Below are 23,753 nucleotides of genomic sequence, written 5' to 3' on the forward strand. Positions count from 1 at the left end.
AATTGATTAGAGGCCAAAGGGGAATCCAGGCAAAGCTTTTATAGGGACAGATACTCAAGCTTCAGAGAGACCAGACAAAGGAAGAATCCTCAGGCTGACACTACCAAGGAGAGGTCAGAGTGTGCTTCAAAGAGTCTTCAGGGGAAAAAAAGGCTGATGTCTAAGCATGGAGAGGTGGGATTTATTGGCACCTGTTCACTTAAAGGTCATGCTTCCTCATGTCACATGTTTAATTAGCATGTTAAATTGCCACCTTTAGGTATGATTTTAATATTAAAATGATGGAAAAAGTCAATGAAAGGTCAGCACTGGGGTCCACCTTGGCACAGACTGGTTTGATCCAGTCTTCCACAGTCTTTGTAGTCAGTAAGCATCTTGTTTCTTACACGATTTGCTGCTCAAGAGGCATGGAGTTGCGGTTTTCCAAGAGCGCTGGATTTGACTGTTAGAGTTGAAAGAACTTGAGTCTAGTTCCTGCTTTTTTTCAGGTGGGGGATATAAAAATATAAAGAGAGTAATTTCAAAAACTACTTACATATGTTTAGCGTTTTAAGGGATAATCTTTAATTTGGGGGGGATAATCTTCAATTACATGGGAAATTTAATTGTAGCTTTTCCCTCATGTGAATAATTTTTTCTTTGTTCATCCAAGACTGTTGTAGCCTCCTACCTGTCCACCTAGTACCAGTCTTGTACACCTACTTCCAACAAAAACAGTTCACTACAGTGTAGTGGTAGGTATAATTTAAAAATAAGAATTTGAATATATCTCTCACCTCTGTAAACAATTTTAATGACTCTGATAATAATGCCTATGTAAAACCCAAATCCTGTTATTTCACACTAAAAGTAACCTTATTATTTTTATACTATAAAAATACATATTGTAGTAAATGAAAAATGTCTCCCCAAAGGTGTATCATGATCCTGATTACAGCTTGTAAATGTTATCTTATTTAAAAAAAAAACAAACAAACAAACAAAACTCTGCAGATGTGATGTAATTAATGATCTTGAGATGAGGGAATTATCCCAGTTTATCTGAGTGGATCTTAAGTGTAATTACGAATACAATTATGAGAAGATAAAAAATAATCCATCAAGTTTATGGCTAATTTGTTACAGCAGCCATAAGAAATATTTTTTGTAAAACAAATAAAAAAACAATAGAATAATAAATAGCATATAGTAAGAGTAGTCAAACAATCTAAGATATTTCCATTCTGAGATAACCACATTTATTGACCCATTTGGTGGTTAATGTTGTGAACCTCTTAATACATAATTCCATCAAACATGTGAATCCTTTGATATGCATCCCTTAGATGTGCACCCTGCCTAGAACTCAGCAAGCTCTTCCAGGCTGCAGATATAAGTCGTTCTTCAGCTCAGAGTTTTTTCTTCATCTTATTTTTTTTAAGTGATTACATGATTACTTCTATCTCTTCTTTTCCTCAGTCTGGAAATTCTACCATTTACTAGTTATATCTCCTTGATTTATTTTCCAAATCTCTTATCTTTTTTTTTTTTCTGGTGACTTTCATTTCTTTATTTTTTTTCTTTCCATACTTTATTTCCTTTACTTGATATTTTAGTCACTAAATCAGGTCGCAGAGAAAAAAAAATCTTCTTTTTCCATTGCCTTACACAAACTTTTCCATTACAATATGTTTATTTAGTTCTAGAAAGACTGTAGCTGAGCCTCAGCCTCCTTCAATTTTATTACTGTTGCTCAAATTGTCATCTACTTCTCCAGCAGTTTTATTTTGACAAAAAGCTCCAAGTTATGGTTGTTTCTTTTCTAATTCCTTTCTCTGGCAATGAATTCCCTGGGTTGCATTGTTACTTTCCTTGGGGCTTAGTTCCAACTATTGGGTACCTGAAGTTATGTCAGTCTGATGAGTAGTCAGGGATAAAGCAACAGCACCTTGGGAGAGATTAAAAACTTTTTTGCCTAGAGAACATAGCCCCTTAGGTTAAGACTGATGAACAAGATAGCCCTCCTTCACTGAGTCTTTGCCACCTTCCAAAGTGGTGCCAGAAACAAGAATTAAGTCTCCCCTGTTCATGAGACCAATATGACTCTCCTCTATCTATTGTCAGGCTCTCCCCTCACTTCCTTTCTATCCCTCAAGTTTTTTCTCACTTTCCTGTTACTCTCTAGTATCCTCAGCATTATCCTTTCAGGATATTTAGGGTTTTATAAAGAGCCTCTATTTCACATAGACTCTTCTTTAAATTAAGTCTAGTTCCTGGGGCAGCCCCAGTGGCCCAGTGGCTTAGCACTGCCTTCAGCCTAGGGTGTGATCCTGGAGACCTGGGATCAAGTCCCATGTCAGGCTCCTTGCATGGAGCCTGCTTCTCCCTCTGCCTGCATCTCTGCCTCTCTCTCTGTATCTCTCATGAATAAATAAATAAAATATTTTTTTAAAAAAGTCCAGTTCCTTGCTTAAAATGAGAGTAAGAGGAAAAGTATATGAGGTGAAAACAGGCATTTCAATATTGTACTAAGTTACCATAGCTCACCAGATAACGTGTTCCTATAATATGCTGCTTCTACCACCTGATTCTTTTTCAGAGCACCCACCATACTTTAAGGATTTGTGTGAAGTCTTACATTACAGATAGATTGTAATAATCAATGAGGGCAGACTTGAACTTAATACATATTTATTTAATAGTCAAATGAGAAATATTTCAAGATATAATATCTCTAAACAAAGTATATGTCTTTGTTTTTATTTTGGATTTACTTTGATTAATAGAATATAAGTAGAATTATAATCCAGAAAGCTATTCACCTGCTAATGGAGAAGAACCAGTATTCGTCTTTGAATGTAAATATCATCATCACTAATAAAGCTGCATTTATGGAACACACTGAAAATACTAATTAATTTTTCGTAGGTGCCTTATGCCTATGGAAACATCAGTTTGTCACTTAATGATGGTAGTACCTACAGTAAGGGCTACATGGGGCATAATGGCAAGCCTTATTTAAACAGAAGGCAAAGCAGAATAGTAGACCACAATATTTTGTCTGTAAGAATTGAAGTGTTTATTAAAATGAAAGCATAAAATTTTAAATATTAATTCTGAGATTAACTGTACAACTTAAAATATTATTTAAAAGAAGGATCTTAAATAAAATGTAATTTAATTTATACCATTTGTGAAATTTTTTCTCAACTAAAGAATTAGTTGAAAATCCCTAACCTGTTATTTCCTAAAAAATTCACTTATAACTTTCATATTAGTGTCAGTTCTTAGTCTCTTTTCTGCTAGACTGTGTCACTTCCAAATACTTTAATAAAGACATTGTACTGTTAACCAGTATATATTCCTTACTACCTAATAAACCAACCAATCATTTTGTAAATATAAAATAATTTTTCTTTATTCTCTAAAGTATCTCACTGTTCTCATTCCCCTTTGGTGACCTATGAACCTTTCTTTTCCCAAATGAAAAGTAGAGAAAAAAATATGGCAACTTAATGTGACTGCAACAGTCTCTGTAAAATGCCTCTGTTGGAGTTTTCTTCCTATCAGGAACATAATTCTTAGCAAACAGGTCACTAACTCACTTAATTAACTCTCTTCTATGTTCTCAGAGGCGTTGCCATATCAAACCTAAATTGGCTTAGTATTTAACAACCTGTACAAGCCCTTTGGGAAACCTGTTTTTAACAAAAATGGCTTCTTAAATAGCCTTTGGTCTCCTTAAAGGATTCTAATTACTGCATAAAATCCTAATACACCTATTAGCAATGCATACATATGCAAATTTTCAACAGAGAGAGAGATAAATTTCTTACTTGTTTCCCTAAAGGGCATTCTAGTATTATTTTCCTTTAAACCTTACTTGACCTATGAACACCTGATATACAGATATTGTACCCAAGGAACACTCCAGCACTTTGGCAATTAAGAAACATATCTGAAGACTTGTTTTGGATTGCTCTGTACTCTTCTAGGATCTGAGATACAGAGATTGAAGGAGAGTCATCCCCTCTTTCGATTTTTCCTATTTATAAATTGTTTTTGTTTGTTTGCTTTGTTTCTAATATTTACTTTTTGCCAGTCATCCCGCTATGATCAGGGTTGCAAATTCAATTAAGCCATGATTTCTTTTCTCTAAGAAATTGCAGTCTAGTGAGTAATAGTGGAGGAAAAAACAAAACCAAATGACAATTTGAGGCTAGATTTTGTAAGGATTACAATATATTTTTAAGTAAGTACAAAACTGGGGCATCTTATTTAGACCAGGAGATTCCAGATTTCCCAGAGAGGGTAATATTTGAGCTGGATTCTTAAGAATAAGTCAGACTGTGATGGAATAGGGAAGGACCATTCTGAGTAGAAAGAGGGTTGAAATATGGAGGTGAATACGATTTCTCTGAGGACAAAAAAAGTAGTTCAGAACTGTTGGCTGTATGACTTTCTATAGGAGGTGGTGGCTGAAGCCAAGGGGATAGCAGGACTGTTGAAGGCATTGGAAGAAAAGGGAACACATATATTAAATTTTAATAAACTAATCTAGATGGAACTGTTAGAATAAAAATTTTTGGAAAATTTGGGACTCATATAACAAAAATCCAAAGATGAAATCCATCAAATTCAATTAAACATTCAAGCCATATTTGAATATAGCAGATGAGTCTAATGCAGATGGATACCCATATATGAAAATAACTTGCTAAAAGTTTTTTAGTTTTCTTAGTTCATGTAAAATGTTCTTTATGCAAAAAAAATGATCTTTATGCAAATTTTTTATCTTTATGCAAATTTTTTATTTACAACTCAGATTTTTAGGATCATGGGCATTAAGTAATACCAGATACAGCTAAGTAAAGAGCGGTAAAATATCAGAAGGCTCAAGCAAAAATTAATCTATTTATTTGAAACCATTACCTATATGTAATAAGTTGTATACAAAGAAGATGAAGCAAATCATAATCAAAATGACCTTATAATTATGTGATAAATGTCACCTACTATTAAAACAATTTTATACACGCATATATTTTCATGGAGTTGATTTTTTTTTCTGATTTTCTTGTCTATGTTCACAAATTCTGACAGTAACTCATATTTATTTTCTCTCCACTGATACACAAGTAGGGACAGTGTAAAGACATAAAACATTTATAAGGTCTAAATACCCTTAAGTTTTGTGCACTGGAGCTCATATGAGATATGATCCAACCTGTGTAGTTTAGGAGAGCCAAAGCAATTTTTCACTGCCTTAGCACTCAGTTCAACTTAAGAAAAATTACCTATCGAATGTGATTATACTACTGAACAAGTTGATGCTGTTTATCTGACTAGAGAATGGTGTCCAGCTACCTAACAGATGTTCTGGGCATCATGCAAATTGTTAAAAGTGCATATGATAGTCATTATCTTAACATTACTATATTTGCTCTATAGAGCTTTCTGGGCTGATTTCACAGGAGGACATTTAGAGGAAGGTATGCTGCAACAGATTCATTTTTCTGCTTTTCCATGTTCCTATTTATATATTTATAAATATGTATCATATATATATATGTTTTTAAGGTACAGTATGGTAAACTAATCTGAAAATAATTTAGCCCTAGTGGAACCAAACCATGCACAATTCCTGAAAGAACAAAATGCAAATGTAGAACAAATCTTTTTGATTTTTTTCTTCTTCTTTTTTTTTAATGGAAGGCATCATATATGATTGTATGTGAATTTTAAATTTGCCATTTCTTTGGTGGCCTATGTAATGCCATAGGTTTAAATAGTCAGTTCTTCTGCTTTGAAAATTGTCTATGACTTCTTTTCTCCCTAGGGATCAGTTGATTTCCAATTTGCTGATGCTGAACTAAACCAATGATTGTCCTAAACTTATTGAGCTCAAAAGGCTGCTGGTTTGCAAATGTCTTTGTGGATATCATTAATTAGATTGCTGTAAAAATATGCTTTTTAGAAAGCTATATGATAAATTAGATCATTAATACACAGGTTACCTTTCTTGGACACTATTTCACTTTCTCTTGGACCACTTGCTCAGGGGGACACTTCCATGCCCCGAGGCACATCTATGAGGGCACCCACATGAGTGAGCTTGGTAAAAGGTCTTTTATCTTCAGTCAGTCTGTACTGGAGAAGACTTCGGTCCTGGGTTACATCCTGATTACAACCTCAAGAGACCTGAGCCATAGCACTCAGCTGAGCAATAACCAGATTCCTAAAATGACAGACATTTTTTCCATTTAATTTGTTACATAGCTACAAACAATTAATATACAGCATTCAATAAATGTTTACTACCAAATATGGGAGTGAAAAGTTAAAAACTGAGATTAAAAGAAGAAAAATCAGGGCATATGAGAATTACCATTTTTAGACTGGATCATGGGACATTCAGATCAATATTTCCACAATAATATATATTCAAAGAATGCTTTACCAAGCAGTATCTTCAGTATCTTATTACCATCAGACATTAGGGGAAAACTTCAATGCTCAAGTGATATTCCTTTTTTTTAAGTTTTTATTTATTTACTCATGAGAGACACAGAGGGAGGCAGAGACATAGGCAAAGGGAGAAGCAGGCTCCCTGGGGGAAACCGGATGTGGGACTCAATCCCAGGACCCCGGGATCATGCCCTGAGCCCAAGGCAGATGCTCAACCACTGAGCCACCCAGGCGTCCCTTCAAGTTATAGTCCTTACATTAACTATTACTTATGTGGTATCCTTTAGTGAGCTTGGTGATTACCATCCACTGTAGCAGCCACTTCTTCCCTTTTCTTTCTCTCATTCTCGCCTCTAATGCTCCTCTCTTCCAAAGAGAGAGTTCACTGGTGCCCTCTCTTCTCTCCTATTCAACTGTTTCACTCCTCACTCACAGGTTATTTCTTTTTTATACATGTACACACTCAAAAGGCATAACCACATGCAATGACAAAGAAATTGAGTTTTTGGCATAGTCGAATGAAATGTTTTGCTCAATAGTTTACTAAAAGTCTGAATTAAGTAATCTGAATAATACAAACAAAATCTATCACTTAAGTGAGGGAGATAGCAGTTTTGATGTTTTTCATTTGTTTCAAAAGAAATAAAAAGCTAGAGTCAAGAGTTTGCTTTTTTAAAAATCTATACAGAACTTTATGATTATCCTAAAACAAATAAATTATTTTTGTGTGTGTGTGACTACTTTTGCTATCAGAAACATAGTTATGAAATTTTTAATGCATTATTGGTTATTCAACCTTTTATATAGCTATAATTTTAAAGTAGTTACATGCTGCCAATATTTACATAAATTACCTTAATTCATCCCTGTTGTTTTTTTATCTTAGCTCTAGCCGACTTAACTAAATACCACAGACTGTATGGCTTAAATAACAGATATTTATTTCTCACAGTTTTGGAGGCTAGAAGTCCACAAGCAAGTTACCAGCAAATTTGGTTCCTTGTGAGGGTCTTTTCCTGGTTTGCAGACAGTCTCCTTCCCATTGGGAAGGGATATCACAGGGCAGATAGAGAGGGAAGAAGGGAAGGTATAAGGGAGGGAGAGAGGGAGAGAGAGAGCCCACGCGTGCACGAACACTTGGGTGTGCACACACAGCATATGTTTGTGGGGTGTGTGTATATTGGTTTCTCTGCTTATTTTTTTTTTAAGATTTTATTTACTTCTTTAGAGAGGGCACAAGCAGGGGGAGAGGCAAGGGAGAGGGAGAAACAGGCTTCTCACTGAGCAGAGAGCCGGATGCAGGGCTTCCTTCCAGGAACATGAGGTCATGACCTGAACCACCCAGGCGTCCTTCTGCTTCTTCTTAGAAGGACATTAATGTCATTATGAGGGCCTCACTCTCATGACCTCATCTAACACTAATTACCTCCAAATGGCTCCACCTCCAAATACCAACACATCTGTGGTTAGTGCTTCTATATATGAATTTGAAGGGAGTACAACCATTTGGACCATAACATTCTTATCTTTAAGAGAAGATCCCTTCATTATAATTAAGATATAAGCTATTCTTCATTTCTAATGATACTTGGTTATAAAATATGTTATTCTAAGGCTGTTAGCTTGTTTTATTAAATTTTTAATCAAATGTTTAAATTTTTAAAAATTATTTGTTATACATAATTGCTTCTTTCTTACTAATGATTTGATAATCACTTATTTTCCTTTAAATAACATTGAGTGAACAAATTTTTATGCTGAAATGGGTGTTCTTAAATGATAATATTTTTATTAGCTAATTTATTTTTTTTATTATTAGCTCATTTATACCATCATACAAATTTATGGTTGATTTGACAGAAAAATACATTATTTGTTCATCCTATTATTTCTTTTCCTCTAACTAGAGAGATAGTGTTAAGACCTTTTACCAAATAAAATGATTGTCTTTAGAAAATGTCAGGCAATAAGACACAAAGAAATAGAGAATAAGTATTAACTCTTCTTTAAATGTTTGGTAGAATTCACCTGTGAATCTATCTGGTTTTGGACCTTTGTTTTTTCATAGTTTTTTGAGGACCGGTTCATTTCATTACTAGTTATAGGTTTGTTTAGATTTTCTATTTCTTTTTAGTTCAGTTTTGGAAGATTGTGTGTTTTTAGTAACTTATGTATTCCTTCTAGTTCTATGTTGTCTAATTTGTTGGCATATAATTTTTTGTAGTATTCTCTTATAAATCTTTATATTTCTGTAGTATCAGTTGTTACTTCTCTTGCATTTATGATTTTATTTCAGTGCTTTTCCCTTCTCTCTCTCTCTCTCTCTCTCTCTCTCTTTTTTTCCTGTTGAATCTGGCTAAGGATTTATCAATTTTGTTTATTTGTTATTTGTTTATTTTGTTTATTTGTTTTTTTGTTTATTTTTGTTTCAAAGAACCAGCTCTCAGTATCATTGATTTTTTTTGTATTGATTTTAGTCTCTATGTCATTTATTTCAGCTCTGATCTTTATTATTTCCTTCCTTCTACTCACCTTGGGCTTTGTTTGTTCTTCTTTTTCTAGTTCCTTTAGGTTTAAGGTTAGATTGTTTATTTGAGCTTTTTCTTGTTTCTTGAGGTAGGTCTATATCACTATATATTTCCCTCTTAGCACTGCTTTCTGTGTGTCCCAAAGATTTTAGACAGTTGTGTTTTCATTTAAATTTGTCTCCATGTTTGTTTGTTTGCTTTAATTTCTTCTTTGATTGCTTTGTTCACTTATTGATCGTTTAGCATCGTGTTGTTTAGCCTTCACATATTTGTGCTTTTTCCAGTTTTTTTTCTTGTAATTTTCTTCTAGTTTCATGCAGTTGTGATTATTATATCAATCTTGTTGGTTTGATCCCTTTATCATTATTTAATATCATCCTTTGTCTGCTATTATTTATCCAAAGAAACCAAAACACCAATTTGAAAAGATAGATGTACCCCTATGTTTATTGCAGCATCATCTACAATGGCCAAGATATGAAAGCAACCTAAGTATCCTATACCGTATACATATATATCATATATATAACATATTATATTTATATAACGGAATATTATGCAGTCAAGGTCTTATACAGTCATAAGACCTTGCCATTTGTGACAACATGGATGGACCTAGAGTGTATTATGCTAATGACATAAGACAGACTGAGAAAGATAAATACCATATGATTTCACTCATATGTGGAATTGAAAAACAGACAAATAAACAATTAGACCTATAAATACAGAAAACAAACTAATGGTCTCCAGAGGGAAGGGACGTGGGGAGACAGGCAATATGGGTAAATGGTCATGGGACACACAGCTATCCAATTATGTAGTGAACAAGTCAGTGGAATAAAAGGCGTAAGTACTGTAGTAAATGACACTGATATTATAGATGACAGATGGTAGCTACACTAGTGATGAGCACAGCATAATGTATAAACTTGTGGAAGCACTATGTTTTAAACCTGAAACTGATGAAATATTGTGTCAGTCATATTAAAAAAAATAAAATCTAAGAAGGAAACAAAGAAATAGAACAAAGTTGGCATTTTCATAAAAGTTAGGTACTATTTTGAATGTAGAAAGTCCAGATCTTCTGTGTTGAGCCACAATGGAAGTGGTAGTTTAGTAAATTTGAAGGTTTTCAATTTTGTGTCAATTTTACAGATCTTATATTGGCATAGAATTTGAGTTTCACTTGGAACATCAGCAGATGCTACTTGTTTTTCTTTTTATACACAGCTTTGTGTGATGAATCCTCTGGTTTCTTATTTCTACAGTGTTGTAACTTAAAATACTGTCATGGAGTGATTCTTAGGTGTCACTGCCATTGGCAGCTGGCAGGAGCTAAAAAATATAATCATTATAAATTTTCCCTATATGGACCCCCAAATTTTTATCTTTATCTAAATCTCAGTTGCAATCAGACTAAGAAAAGAAATTACATACTTCTACTCAAAAGGTAGTTCTACATTAACTTTTCACTCAGAACATTTTGTCTTAAAGCAAAAATACTGACAACATTTTTGTAATTAAAAAAAAGAAAATGATCTTCAAAAGATATAACAGATAAATAAAATACTAAATTATAGATACATTCCATTATTTCTTAGAGTTTTTCATAGCATTATTTTTCAAGATCTTGTTTTAGGGAGACAATGAGGATTATTATTAGAGTTTTGTTTTAAATCAATATATTATTTTTTAGAGTTTGAGATGATTTCATAAAAATGTGAGAGAAAAGTGTGAGAGTAAACATATAGCAAACCTCATATTCATTACTATTCTTTATTTTTTTTTTTTTTTAGATTTTATTTATTTATTCATGAGAGACACAGAAAGAGAAAGAGGCAGAGACACAGGCAGAGGGAGAAGCAGGGAACCTGATATGGGACTTGATCCCGGGACTGTGGGATCATGCCCTGAGCTGAAGGCAGGCGCTAAACTACTGAGCCACCCAGGCATCCGAATTACTATTCATTATTAAAATTAAGATCAATTTTTAATGGACAATGGGTGACTTACCAGATATATGTTTACTATTTATTGATGACTTTTATGTATGTTAATAAGCACAATTTCTTACAGAAAATGTCATGTATAACTTACACTCACTACTGGAACAAAATGAAAATATTTCACTGTCAGTAGAAAAATTGAGAAGGAAATATATATATATATATATATATGTATATATATATATATATAGAGAGAGAGAAGGAATATATATAAATATATATATAAAATTGAGAAGGAATATATATATATATATATATATATATATATATATATATATATATAATATTAGTGGCAGATCAATCAATCACCAGCTTGCCTTTTTACTTAAAAATGTTTCTATGCTTACGCTTAAGTTATTGTAGTTTTCAAACATTTGAGTTGTGGTATAGCAGATAAAATGAAGCCTCAAATCATTCTCTAATCTTAAGAACATCCTGGCAGAATTACGGAGACTTGTCCGTTAAAATTGATTTCCTCTTAAAAAAAAGTAGACTTTTCTTATTGTGTTAAAAAATGATTTTATCTATTAAGTGTCTTTTCTTGTGAAGATCATTTCCTTTTATGACCCAGAAAGAAAAATGTTCTTTTTCCATCAAAGTTTTTATATCCACTATACTTTCTCATCAGTAATATATATTGCAAACAAAATGGAATATAATCCAAAAACAGTAATCTTTTTTAAATGAATACAGAATAGCTATCATTGCTAATACTAGTGATCTTAATTTGCAGCATGTGTTGTTTAATTTTATGATGCTTTTTGACTTTAATAAAAGCAATAGATGGCAGACTTGTATGCTGAATCAATGTTATGGAATAAGAAATCAGGATCTTTACACTGTAATTTTGAAAACTACTGGTAAACCATAGGCAACGAGCTTTTTTTTAGACTCTAAAAATACTTGTGGAGATTTAGAACTGAGGTGCATGTTGTGTCCGTTATTGTTAGTGATGATGGTTAGGTTTGTTGGTTGTTGTTTTAACAAGACTACTCAAGGACAGTATGATACAGTTAAATACCTTTCCACCTATTCACAAGGCTTTTAAAGTTAGACTTTATCTGACATAGATACTATCTATATTGAATGGAAAAGCAGATTCTGATATTTTCTGCATTTGTTGCTAATTGATAGCTCATTGAACTATAATGAAATTAGAATATTTCCAGAAAAAAACAAAATATTTTAAAAGAGAGGCCAGGAATTGCAATTCCCTGCCTGAAATTATAATAACATCTTTTCTGTAATAGCAGAACAGAAATTAGGATGTCTTGAGTAAAAAGCTCACATATTTGGAGGAATAATTCTAAATATTGAAAGAATGTACTCGTAAAAGTAAAGGTTAGATTGGGTAGTTAGAAAATTCGACATGGGAGGCGGGGCAAGTTGGTGGAGGAGTAGGGTCCTCACCTCACCTGGCCCCACCAACTTACCTGGATAACTTTCAAACCATCCTGAACCTACGAATTCAACCTGAGATTTAAAGAGAGAACAGCCGGAAGCTACAGAGAGAAGGGTTTTTGCTTCTAGGAAGGTAGATAGAAAAAAATACAATAAAAAAGAATCAAGGGGGGAGGGGCCCCGCGAGGAGCCGGGCTAAGGCCGGGGGGTGGGGGGAGCCTCCGGACAGGAGAGCCCAGCCCCGGAGAAGCGGGAGCTTTAAAAATCTGCACCAGATTCCTCCCCGACCCAAAGGCGCTCAGCCGGGAACTGGGGCAGAACCGAGGACGGGCGGTGGGGCCTCCGGTCTCCCGGGGTCACTAACAGAGGAGGTGCGCCCGGGGGAGAGCGCCCCACACCCCGCGGCCGAGCTCGGGAAAGGGCTGGAGCGCCCGGCGGGGCCTCGGGGAGAAGCCGGGGGTCAGGCGGGGGCTCCGGGCGGAGGGGGCTGCGCCCTGCTGCCTTCGGGAGCCGCGGGCGGGAGCACGATCCCAGGAGTGCAGGCCCCGGACCCCAGGGCTCCCAGGGGCACAGCCGGGATCCTGAGCTCCCCCGGGACAGGTGGAGGTGGGGAGGGTACAGGACAGCGAGGACACTTCTGTCTCTGGGCGCCCCCAAGCTGTGCAGGTCAGCGCCCCCCGCCTCTGGAGCATCCAGGCCCCTGCGGACTGGGAGCTGCGTAGTTACTGCGGGAGCTGACTCCAGGGCTGGAGACCTGCACCCGCCAGTGGTGGTGTTCCTCCTGGTGTCACCCTGTGCCTGGGAGGGTCTGGGCCGCCAGGGAACAGGGACCTCACGGGGTAAACAGCTCCCACTGAGCCCGGCACCTGCTGAGGGGTGGGGGAGTGGGGGGCATCTCCCCAGATGCACACACCTGAGAATAAGCACAGCAGGTCCCTCCCCCAGAAGACCAGCTGGAAGGACAGGGGAAGAACAAGTTCTTGACCAAGCAGGGCTGCAAAGCTCCAGGACTGAGTGAAAATAGTATATAGAATTAGCGGGTCCTTTTTTCCCCTTTTCCCATTATAACTTGTTTTTCTATCAGGCTAAAAATTTCCAATATTTTTTCTCTTTCCCCACCTTAACTACAATATTTTACCAGCTCTTCATTTTTAAGTTTTTTCTTTGTCGAATTTCATATTTTTCAATTACATGTCTTAGATATATTTTTCACCTCTGGATTCCCCTCAATTAAATTTTGGTAGATATATGAGATTAGGGTTTTTGTTTTTTTGTTTTTTGTGCCTCGTTTTGTTTTACAGTGGTGGAAGTTACTACCCTCTAAAACCAACATATACCCAGAACCAAGTGGAATACCATGTTGGTTGATTCTGTGAGATTATACTCTCTCTTTTTTCCCATTCTGCTCCCTCTTTTATCTCATTTATGTTTTGGGGGTCAATCTTGGGGCTTACCACTAGTATTGCTGGTTTATATAAATTTGGGACTGAGCATCTTCTAACATACAGAACTTAATACACTTAGAACCAAGAGGATCACTCTCCAGGACCCCTCAGGTAGACTAAATTCTCTCTCCACTACCACTTCCTCACCAACACCATCACCCACCTTTTTTTTTTTTTTCTTTTACTTTTCCTCTTTACTTTTGTTTCTTTTCTTCTTTTTATTTTCTCTTCATTTTTTACGGTTTTTGGCTTTTTATTTTTACTACTTTGTTTTAAAATTTGTTTTTCTCTTTAGAGGTCCTTTTATTTTGTTCTGTTCTTCTTTTTGTTTTATTTTCTGATCTCTGACCTCTTCAGAATCATCTAGGGTGTATTTTACCTAGGTCATGGTTGAAATTTTTGACTCAGCCCTCTCATACAGCCATTCTGCACTGTACAAAATGACTAGAAGGAAGAATTCACCACAAAAGAAAGAAACAGAAACAATAGTCTCTGCCACAGAGTTACAGAATTAGGATTTCAATGCAATGTCAGAAATTCAACTCAAAAGTACAATTATAAAGCTACTGGTGGCTCTGGAAAAAAAGCGTAAAGGATTCTAGAGACTTTGTTACTGCAGAATTGAGATCTAATCAGGCCGAAATTAAAAATAGATTAAATGAGATGCAATACAAACTGGATGTCCTAACTGCTAGGGTTAATAAGGTGGGAGAGTGAATGACATAGAATACGAATTGATATGGTAAGGAAGGAAGCTGAGGAAAAAAGAGAAAAACAATTAAGAGCCCATGAGGAAAGGCTAAGGGAAATAAATGATATCTTGGCAAGAAAGAATCTATGTATAATTGGGGTTCCAGAAAAGACTGATACAGAGAGAGAACCACAAAGTATATTCAGATCTAGGAGGTAGAGAGGAACCCCCTAAAATCAATAAAAACCATTCAACATCTCAACACTTAATAGTGAAAGTTGCAAATTTCAAAGATAAAGAAAAAATTCTTTTTTTTTGTTTTATTATTTATTTATTTATTTATTTATTTATTTATTTTTTAAGAGAAAATTCTTAAAGCAGCACAAGACAAGAGATTCTTAACTCATATGGGGAGAAATATCAGATTCACAGCAGACCTCTGCCAGAGACCTGGCAGGCCTGAAAGGACTGGCATGATATACTCATGGTATTAAATGAGAAGAACTTGAGGCCAAGAATACTTTATCCAGCAAGGCTGTCATTCAGAATAGAAGGAGAAATAAAGAGCTTTCAGGATAGGCAGAAACTGAAAGAATATGTGACCACCAAACGAGATCTGCAAGAAATATTAAGGGGGACCCTGTAAAAGAAAGAGGGAGTCCAAAGAAACAATCCACAAAAACAGGGACTGAATAGGTAATACAATGACAGTAAATTCATGTCTTTCAATAGTTACTCTGAATGTGAATGGGCTAAGTGATCTGATCAAAAGATGCAGGGTATCAGATTGAATAAAAAAGCAAAACCTATTTATATATTGTCTACCAGAGACTCATTTTAGACCTAAAGACACGTCCAACCTGAAAGTGAAGGGTTGGAGAACCATTTACCATTCAAATGGTCCTCAAAAGAAAGCAGAGGTAGCAGTCCTTATATCGGATAAATTAAAGTTTATACCAAAGACTGTAGTAAGAGATAAAGAGGGACACTATATCATAGTGAAGGGGTCTATCTCACAAGAATACTTAACAATCATAAATATTTTTACCTCTAATGTGGGAGCTGCCAAGTATATCAATCAATTAATAACCAAAATAAAGACATACTTAGATAATAATACACTAATAGTAGATTTCAACACGGCACTTTCAGCAAATGACAGATATTCTAAGCAGAGCATCACCAAAGAAACAAGGGCCTTAAATGATACACTGGACCAAATAGATTTTACAGAGATATACAGAACTTACATCCAAACGTAACTGAACACACATTCTTCTCTAGTGCACATGGAACTTTCTCCAGAATAGACCACATACTGGATCACAAATTGGGTCTCAACCGATACCAAAATTGGGATTGTCCCCTGCATATTTTTAGACCACAGTGCTTTAAAACTAGAACTCGGGATCCCTGGGTGGCGCAGCGGTTTGGCGCCTGCCTTTGGCCCAGGGCGTGATCCTGGAGACCCGGGATCGAATCCCACATCGGGCTCCCAGTGCATGGAGCCTGCTTCTCCCTCTGCCTGTGTCTCTGCCTCTCTCTCTCTCTGTGACTATCATAAATAAATAAAAATTAAAAAAAATTTAAAAAAAAAAAAAAAAAAAAAAAAAAAAAATAAAACTAGAACTCAATCACAAGAAGAAATTTGGAAGAAACACAAACACATGGAGGTTAAAGAGCATCCTACTAAAAGATGAATGGGTCAACCAGGAAATTAGAGAAGAATTAAAAGGATTCATGGAAACTAATGAAAATGAAAATACAACCATTCAAAATCTTTGGGACACAAAAAAAGTGGTCCTAATAGGGAAATACTTTGCAATACAAGCCTCCCTCAAAAAACTGGAAAAAACTCAAATACACAAGCTAACTTTGCATCTAAAGGAATTGGAGAAAGAACAGTGAGTAAAACCTCCACCATGCAGAAGAGAGATAATAAAGATGCAGCAGAACTCAATGAAATAGAGACTAGAAGAACTGTAGAACAGATTAAAAAAAAAAACAAAACAGGAATTGATTCTTTGAAAGAATTAGTAAGATAGATAAACCATTAGCCAGCCTTATCATAAGGAATAAAGAAAAGACTAAAGTAATAAAATCATGAATAAAAGAGGAAAGATCACAACCAATACGAAGGAAATACAAACGGTTTTAAAAATGTATTGTGAGCAGCTATATGCCAGCAAATTAGGCAGCTGAGAAAAAAAGGATGCATTTCTGGGAAACCACAAACTACCAAAACTGGAACAGGAAGAAATAGAAAATCTGAACAGGCCAATAACCAGTGAGGAAATTAAAACAGTCATCAAAAACCTCCCAAGACACAGAAGTCCAGGGCCAGATGGCTTCCCAGGGGAATTCTATCAAATGTTGAAAGAAGAAACAAAACCTATTCTACTAAAGGTGTTTCGAAGGGCAGAAAGGGACAGAATACCTCCAAATGCGTTTTATGAGACCAGCATTACTTTAATTCCAAAACCAAAGACTCCATCAAAAAGAATAATTATAGACCAATCTCCCTGATGAGCATGGATGCAAAAATTCTCACCAAGGTACTAGCCAATAGGATCCAACAGTACATTAAGAGGATTATTCACCATGACCAAATGGGATTTATCCCCGGGATGAAAGAGTGATTCAACACTCATAAAACAGTCAACATCATAGATCACATCAACAAGAGAAAAAACAAGAACCAACCATATGATCCTCTCAATAGATGCAGAGAATGCATTTGACAAAATACAGCATCCATTCCTGATTAAAACTCTTCAGAGTATAGGGATAGAGGAAACATTTCTCAATATCTTAAAAGCCATCTACGAAAAGCCCACAGCAAATATCATTCTCAATGGGGAAGAACTGAGAGCCTTTGCCCTAAGATCAGGAACACGACAGGGATGTCCAGTCTCACCACTGCTATTCCACATAGTACTAGAAGTCCTAGCCTCAGCAATCAGACAACAAAAAGAAATAAAAGGCATTTGAATTGGCAAAGAAGAAGTCAAACTCTCCCTCTTTGCAGATGACATGATACTGTATATAGAAAACCCAAAAGACTCCACTCCAAGATTGCTAGAACTCATAGAGCAATTCAGCAATGTGGCAGGATACAAAATCAATGTACAGAAATCAGTGAATTTCTATACGCTAACATTGAGACTGAAGAAAGAGAAATTAAGGAATGAATCCCATTTACAATTGCACCCCAAACCATAAGATACCTAGGAATAAGCCTAACCAAAGAGGTAAAGGATCTATATCCTAAAAAGTATAGAACACTTCTGAAAAATTGAGGAAGACACAAAGAGATGGAAAAACATTCCATGCTCATGGATTGGAAGAATAAAAATTGTGGAAATGTCTATGCTACTCAGGGCAATTTACACGTTCAGTGCAATCCCTATCAAAATACCATGGGCTTTCAGGGCAGCCCAGGGCGCTCAAGAATTTAGCGCCACCTTTGGCCCAGGGCCTGATCCTGGAGACCTGGGACCAAGACCCGGGATTGAGTCCCACGTCGGGCTCCCTGCATTGAGCCTGCTTCTCCCTCTGCCTGTGTCTCTGCCTCTCTCTTTCTCTGTGTTTCTCTCATGAATAAATAAATAAAATCTTAAAAAAATACCATGGACTTTCTTCACAGAGTTGGAACAAATAATCTTAAGATTTGTATAGAATCAGAAAAGACCCTGAATAGCTTGAAGAATATTGAAAAAGAAAACCAGAGCCGGGGGCATCTCAATGCCAGATTTCAAGCTGTATTAGAAAGCTGTGATCTTCAGGACAGTATTGTACTGGCACAAAAACAAACACATAGGTCAATGGAACAAAATAGACAACCCAGAAATGGGCCCTCAACTCTATGGTCAACTAATAATATTCGACAAAGCAGGAAATACTATCCACTGGAAAAAGGACGGTCTCTTCAATAAATGGTGCTGGGAAAATGGGACAGCCAGGTGCAGAAGACTGAAACTGGACCATTCTCTTACACCATACACAAAGATAAACTCAAAATGGATGAAAGATCTAACTGCGAGACAAGAATCCATCAAAATCCTATAGGAGAACACAGGCAACACTCTTTTTGAACTTGGCCACAGTAACTTCTTACAAGATACACCTATGGAGGCAAGGTAAACAAAAGCAAAAATGAACTATTGGGACTTCATCAGGATAAAAAGCTTCTGCACAGAAAAAGAAACAGTCAACAAAACTAAAAGACAACCTGCAGAATGGGACAAGATATTTGCAATTGACATATCAGATAAAGGACTAGTATCCAACATGTATAAAGAACTTATTAAACTCAACACCCAAGAAACAAAAAATCCAGTCATGAAATGGGCAGAAGACATGAATAGAAATTTCATCAAAGAAGACATACACATGGCCAACAAGCACATGAGAAAATGTTCCGCATCACTTGACATCAGGGAAATACAAATCAAAACCACAATGAGATACCACCTCACACCAGTGAGAATGGGGAAAATTAACAAGACAGGAAACAACAAATATTGGGGAGGATTTGGAGAAAGGGGAACCCTCTTGCACTGTTGGTGGGAATGCCGACTGGTACAGCCACTCTGGAGAACTGTGTGGATATTCCTCAAAAAGTTAAAAATAGAGCTACCCTATGACCCAAGAATTACACTCCTGGGTATTTACCCCAAAGATACAGATGTAGTGAAATGCCAGGACACCTGCACCCCAAAGTTCATAGCAGCAATGTTCACAATAGCAAAACTATGGAAGGAACCATGTCCTTCAACAGATGAATGGATAAAGAAGATGTGAAATATATTAATGGAGTATTAGAAATGTGAGATATATAATGGAATATTAGCCATCAGAAAGGATGAATACCTACCATTTGCTTCAATGTGGATGGAACTGGAGGGTACTATGCTGAGCGAAATAAGTCAATCAAAGAAGGACAATCATCATATAGTTTCACTCGTACGGGGAATATACGAAATAGTGAAAGGGATTATAAGGGAAAGAAGGGGAACTGAGTGGGAAATATTAGAGAGAGACAAACCATGAGAGACTTCTAACTCTGGGAAATGAACAAAGGGTTGCAGAAGGGGAGGTGGGCAGGGGGTGGGATAACCAGGTGATGCGCACTGAGGAGGGCACTTGATTGGATGAGCATTGGGTGTTATACTATATGTTGGCAAATCGATCTTCAATAAAAACAAATGAAAAAAAAAAAAAAAAGGAAATCTTAGGAGGCAGCCACACTGGAAATATTTAAAAAGTCACTGAATTATACACTTTACAGTGATAAAATTGTAGTTTATATAAATGATAACCTCACTAAGGCTATTTAAAAAAAAAGAAACTTCAACATGATCTCAATATATGTAAAAATACAATAATTTTCATTTCCTAATAAGTGAAATGAGAATTGTGCTTCCTAAACACTACTTAACAAGATATGGTAAAATAAAATTTGGTAAGTTATGAATGGCATGAGTGTCTTAGGAATGATATCTTATAGAGGTGCATAGTATTTCATAGTATTTCATAGTATTTCCTTTATTTTCTAGTTGGGATGTAACTTCTAATATTTATATAAGGCCAAAATCTTAAATATGAAATGTTTTTAATGTTTATTATGAATGTAGGTAAAAATTTATTAAGAACATTTTTCAAAGGAATATTTTTAGAAGTCTGACTTATAAAATAAGCCAGTTTCTATGGAATATGTTTATAAGTTTTCATTTACCTCTATTCTGAAATATGTTTTATATTTGGATTTTCATTTTTCAGATTGTGATTCGATTTTTTTTACTTAATCAAAATCAGAGATATATTATTCCTTGAGGTGGTGATGGTTAAGAAATATTATATGAAGGGTTACTTTGTTAGAAGATCTGATTACTAACATTTTCTATAATATATGAATCATAGAAAATTTGTATTGAGATTTATTAATGAGCCTAAGATACTTAAATCTTTTGCCATAATTATGCATCTTGCACTCTGTATGCCACAACGGTATTTTGAAGTACTATACTTTGCATTTTGCTTCACAAAAATAGTTGATCTGATAAATTCCTTTTTGCTAGATGCTGTCATGTCCGTCTTTTTAATACCCTCCTTGTTCATTATAAGTGCCATTAGCCATACTGCCTAATGAAAGGTACCTCATATCAAGTCTGATTACTGCTCTAATGTTTTCCAGGCGTGCTTGGTGATGAGCCTGGCATATGAAACAATTTCCTACAGTAATAAAACTAATTAAAGTAGGCAGTCATCCACATACCACTTTCTAATGAATTATAATAAGCTCATTAATCTCAACCACTCTTATTCCAAAAAGTCCATTGATGGGACCTGTATGTAAGAGTAAAATTCTCAGCCTTAAAATGTACAACTTTTACAGAATCTAAGAAGACTTTGTGAACTTACGTTAAAAAAATAATAAACTGCTGATCAATTCTCTAAATGAAATGTATAGCTTCTAAACTCTGCCCAGATTACTTATTGGCAAGCTCCTTTTCTATTTGAGTCCTCCTATAATTAACAAAAGAAAAATGATTCATTGTATAATAGTAACTCTTCAGCACCTTGAAAACTAAAATTGAATGAACTTACTCCATATAATTTTTCTAGAGATCATATGAAAATGATTGAGTGCTTGAGATCAAGTGATAAAAACAGTCTGTTTCCTCTCCAGAGAGAGCTAGTGTATTTGCTCAAAATGTCAAGACATAATAATATTTTTTTGTTAACTCTTCTTCAAATTTGTGAGGTGCTCAATGAAACAACGTAAGAATTATTATTCCATTCAGTTACAATAGTTTGATAATGTAGACCAATCGTTCTGGAGATAACTTTACCATCAAAGAGATAGGTTGTTAAACATAGCATATGGAGAAACAGTTTCAGAACTACCAATGTGATTAGTAAGAAAACATATTTTTCAGGAGGGTGGGTTTATTCTATTTTCATTATATTTGGTGTTTTAAAAATGTAGCAGTTCCCTTTGAAGCTCATCACTACTATGACACACATGTGAATTTCTTACTTACAAAGTTAATTATAAATATGTACATCTTAAAATTGATACAGAATGTTAGTAATGGGTTAACTGAAAATAGGCACATTTTAATTTATGGAATTAACATATTTTAAATTGTTCATGTATGAATTATTAGCTAATATTTCATAGTTTTTTAGAGAAAATGAGGTTGGGTATTTTGTGCAGAGTATTTTCTTTTATAAAAGAAATGTCTTAATGTTTGGCCTTTGTAAGTATAGATGTAGTGAAACTATCCCTGAATAAAATGTCTCCCAATCTGGGATCAGCTACAATTGTGGTGACCAGTTGCCACTGTATGTGACGATGATTTGGTTCTATGCTTGAGCAAAAATCAGGAACAGGGCTTTTGATACAGATTCCTCCATTATCTGGCTGTTTGGTCTTAAGAAAGTAATTTACACAGCATCTAATTCAGTATATTCATATGGAAGGTATGGGGATTAGGCTAGAGAAGTGTATTCCAAATGTGTCAAAAATGTGTTTCAAATAATTTTTTAAAGATTTTATTTATTTATTTGAGAGAAAGAGGGAGAGAGAGAGAGAGAAAGAGAGAGAGAATGTGGGCACAAGCCTGCAAGCAAGGAGATGATGGACAGAGGGGGAGGGAGAGGAAGAGAACCCCAAGCTGACTCCACACTGGGCACAGAGATCCTGGGGCTGGATTTCACCACACTGATTTCAGGACCAAAATCAAAACCAAGAATGAGTCATTCAACTGACTAAGCCACCTAGGTGCTTCTCAAGTAATTTTTAATATAACAATTTAAATATTGTATGAAGTAGAACAATTTCCCTTTTAAATTTCAGTTCAATTCTCCTGAAATGAAGGAAATAGGTTTTCGGCTATCTGTCCTTAGTATTTTTCTAGCACTCATATTCTTGACAGAACTGATGGATCTCCTTGTAGTTTCTAAGACCCAAGGGTTATTCTACTGAACAGAAAATGTAGCATGTCTTATTAAGAGAAGTGAATTTCTTGAAAGTTATCTCAAAGATAATAGGAAATTAAGAATTTTAGGAAAAATTTCATAGTTCTAGTTGACTTTCTTTTGAACAAAAAGGCCCTTTTGAAGAAGACTTGCTCTGGTTAGTAGATCTAATTAGTCATATCTCTAAGAGCTAGCTCTACCTGGAATAAACTTTGGTAATATACTTTAATGTTAGTAGGAAATATGACTCATCATAGCATCCAACATTTATGAAATGCTTAATACTAATATTTATTGAGTGCTTAGAAGTCAGGCTGTCCTTCTAAATGATTTACATGTATTAACACATATTAGTCTTCATCACTCATTTAAATGTTTACAACAACTATATAAATTAAACAGCAATATCTTCTCATTTTTCATGTGAGGAAACTAAAGTACTTGGATATTAAGAAATTTCAGAAAGGTCAAAAACTGCCAGGTGGGTGAAAACATAGAGGTTTGGAGAGAAAGACCTCTATGACTCTTCCCATGTACCTTTCCATCTGGCTGTTCCTGAGTTATACCCTTTTTTTTTTTTTTTTTTTTTTTAAAGATTTTATTTATTTATTCATGATAGTCACAGAGAGAGAGAGAGAGAGAGAGGCAGAGACACAGGCAGAGGTAGAAGCAGGCTCCATGCACCGGGAGCCCGATGTGGGATTCGATCCCGGGTCTCCAGGATCGCGCCCTGGGCCAAAGGCAGGCACCAAACCGCTGCGCCACCCAGGGATCCCGTTTTATAATAAACTAGTAATCTAGTTTGCACAGTTTTTCCTGTGCCCCTTGTTTGATGATGAGCGTTGCATTGATAGAGGGTGAATGCAGTTGATTCAGAACTTGAGAAGAATGTTAAAAACAAAGCCTGGGGATCCCTGGGTGGCGCAGCGGTTTGGCGCCTGCCTTTGGCCCAGGGCGCGGTCCTGGAGACCCGGGATCAAATCCCACGTCGGGCTCCCGGTGCATGGAGCCTGCTTCTCCCTCTGCCTGTGTCTCTGCCTCTCTGTCTCTCTCTGTGTGACTATCATGAATAAATAAATAAAATCTTTAAAAAAAAAAAAAAAAACAAAGCCTGAAGACTCTTTCAGTTGGAAAAGCTATAGGGAATCCCATATTCCCTTTAAGCAAATTTAGGACACATAACAAATATATTTTATAAAAGATTAAACCAAGAAGGCCTTGATATAAGGCCTACTTAAATTCTACT

The 23,753-nt window shown here is 35.7% G+C and overlaps 1 protein-coding gene and 1 pseudogene across 6 annotated transcripts in view; both read left to right on the forward strand.

Moving 5' to 3' along the window:
* CCSER1 (coiled-coil serine rich protein 1) overlaps positions 1–23,753 on the forward strand; it is a 1,371,014-nt gene that overhangs the window by 585,453 nt on the left and 761,808 nt on the right. The window lies entirely within an intron of this gene.
* Positions 1–23,753, forward strand: part of LOC144303912 (insulin-degrading enzyme-like) — a 51,260-nt pseudogene that overhangs the window by 26,034 nt on the left and 1,473 nt on the right.

Source organism: Canis aureus, chromosome 33 (genome assembly GCF_053574225.1).
Source record: "Canis aureus isolate CA01 chromosome 33, VMU_Caureus_v.1.0, whole genome shotgun sequence".
In the NCBI taxonomy this organism is placed as follows: domain Eukaryota; kingdom Metazoa; phylum Chordata; class Mammalia; order Carnivora; family Canidae; genus Canis; species Canis aureus.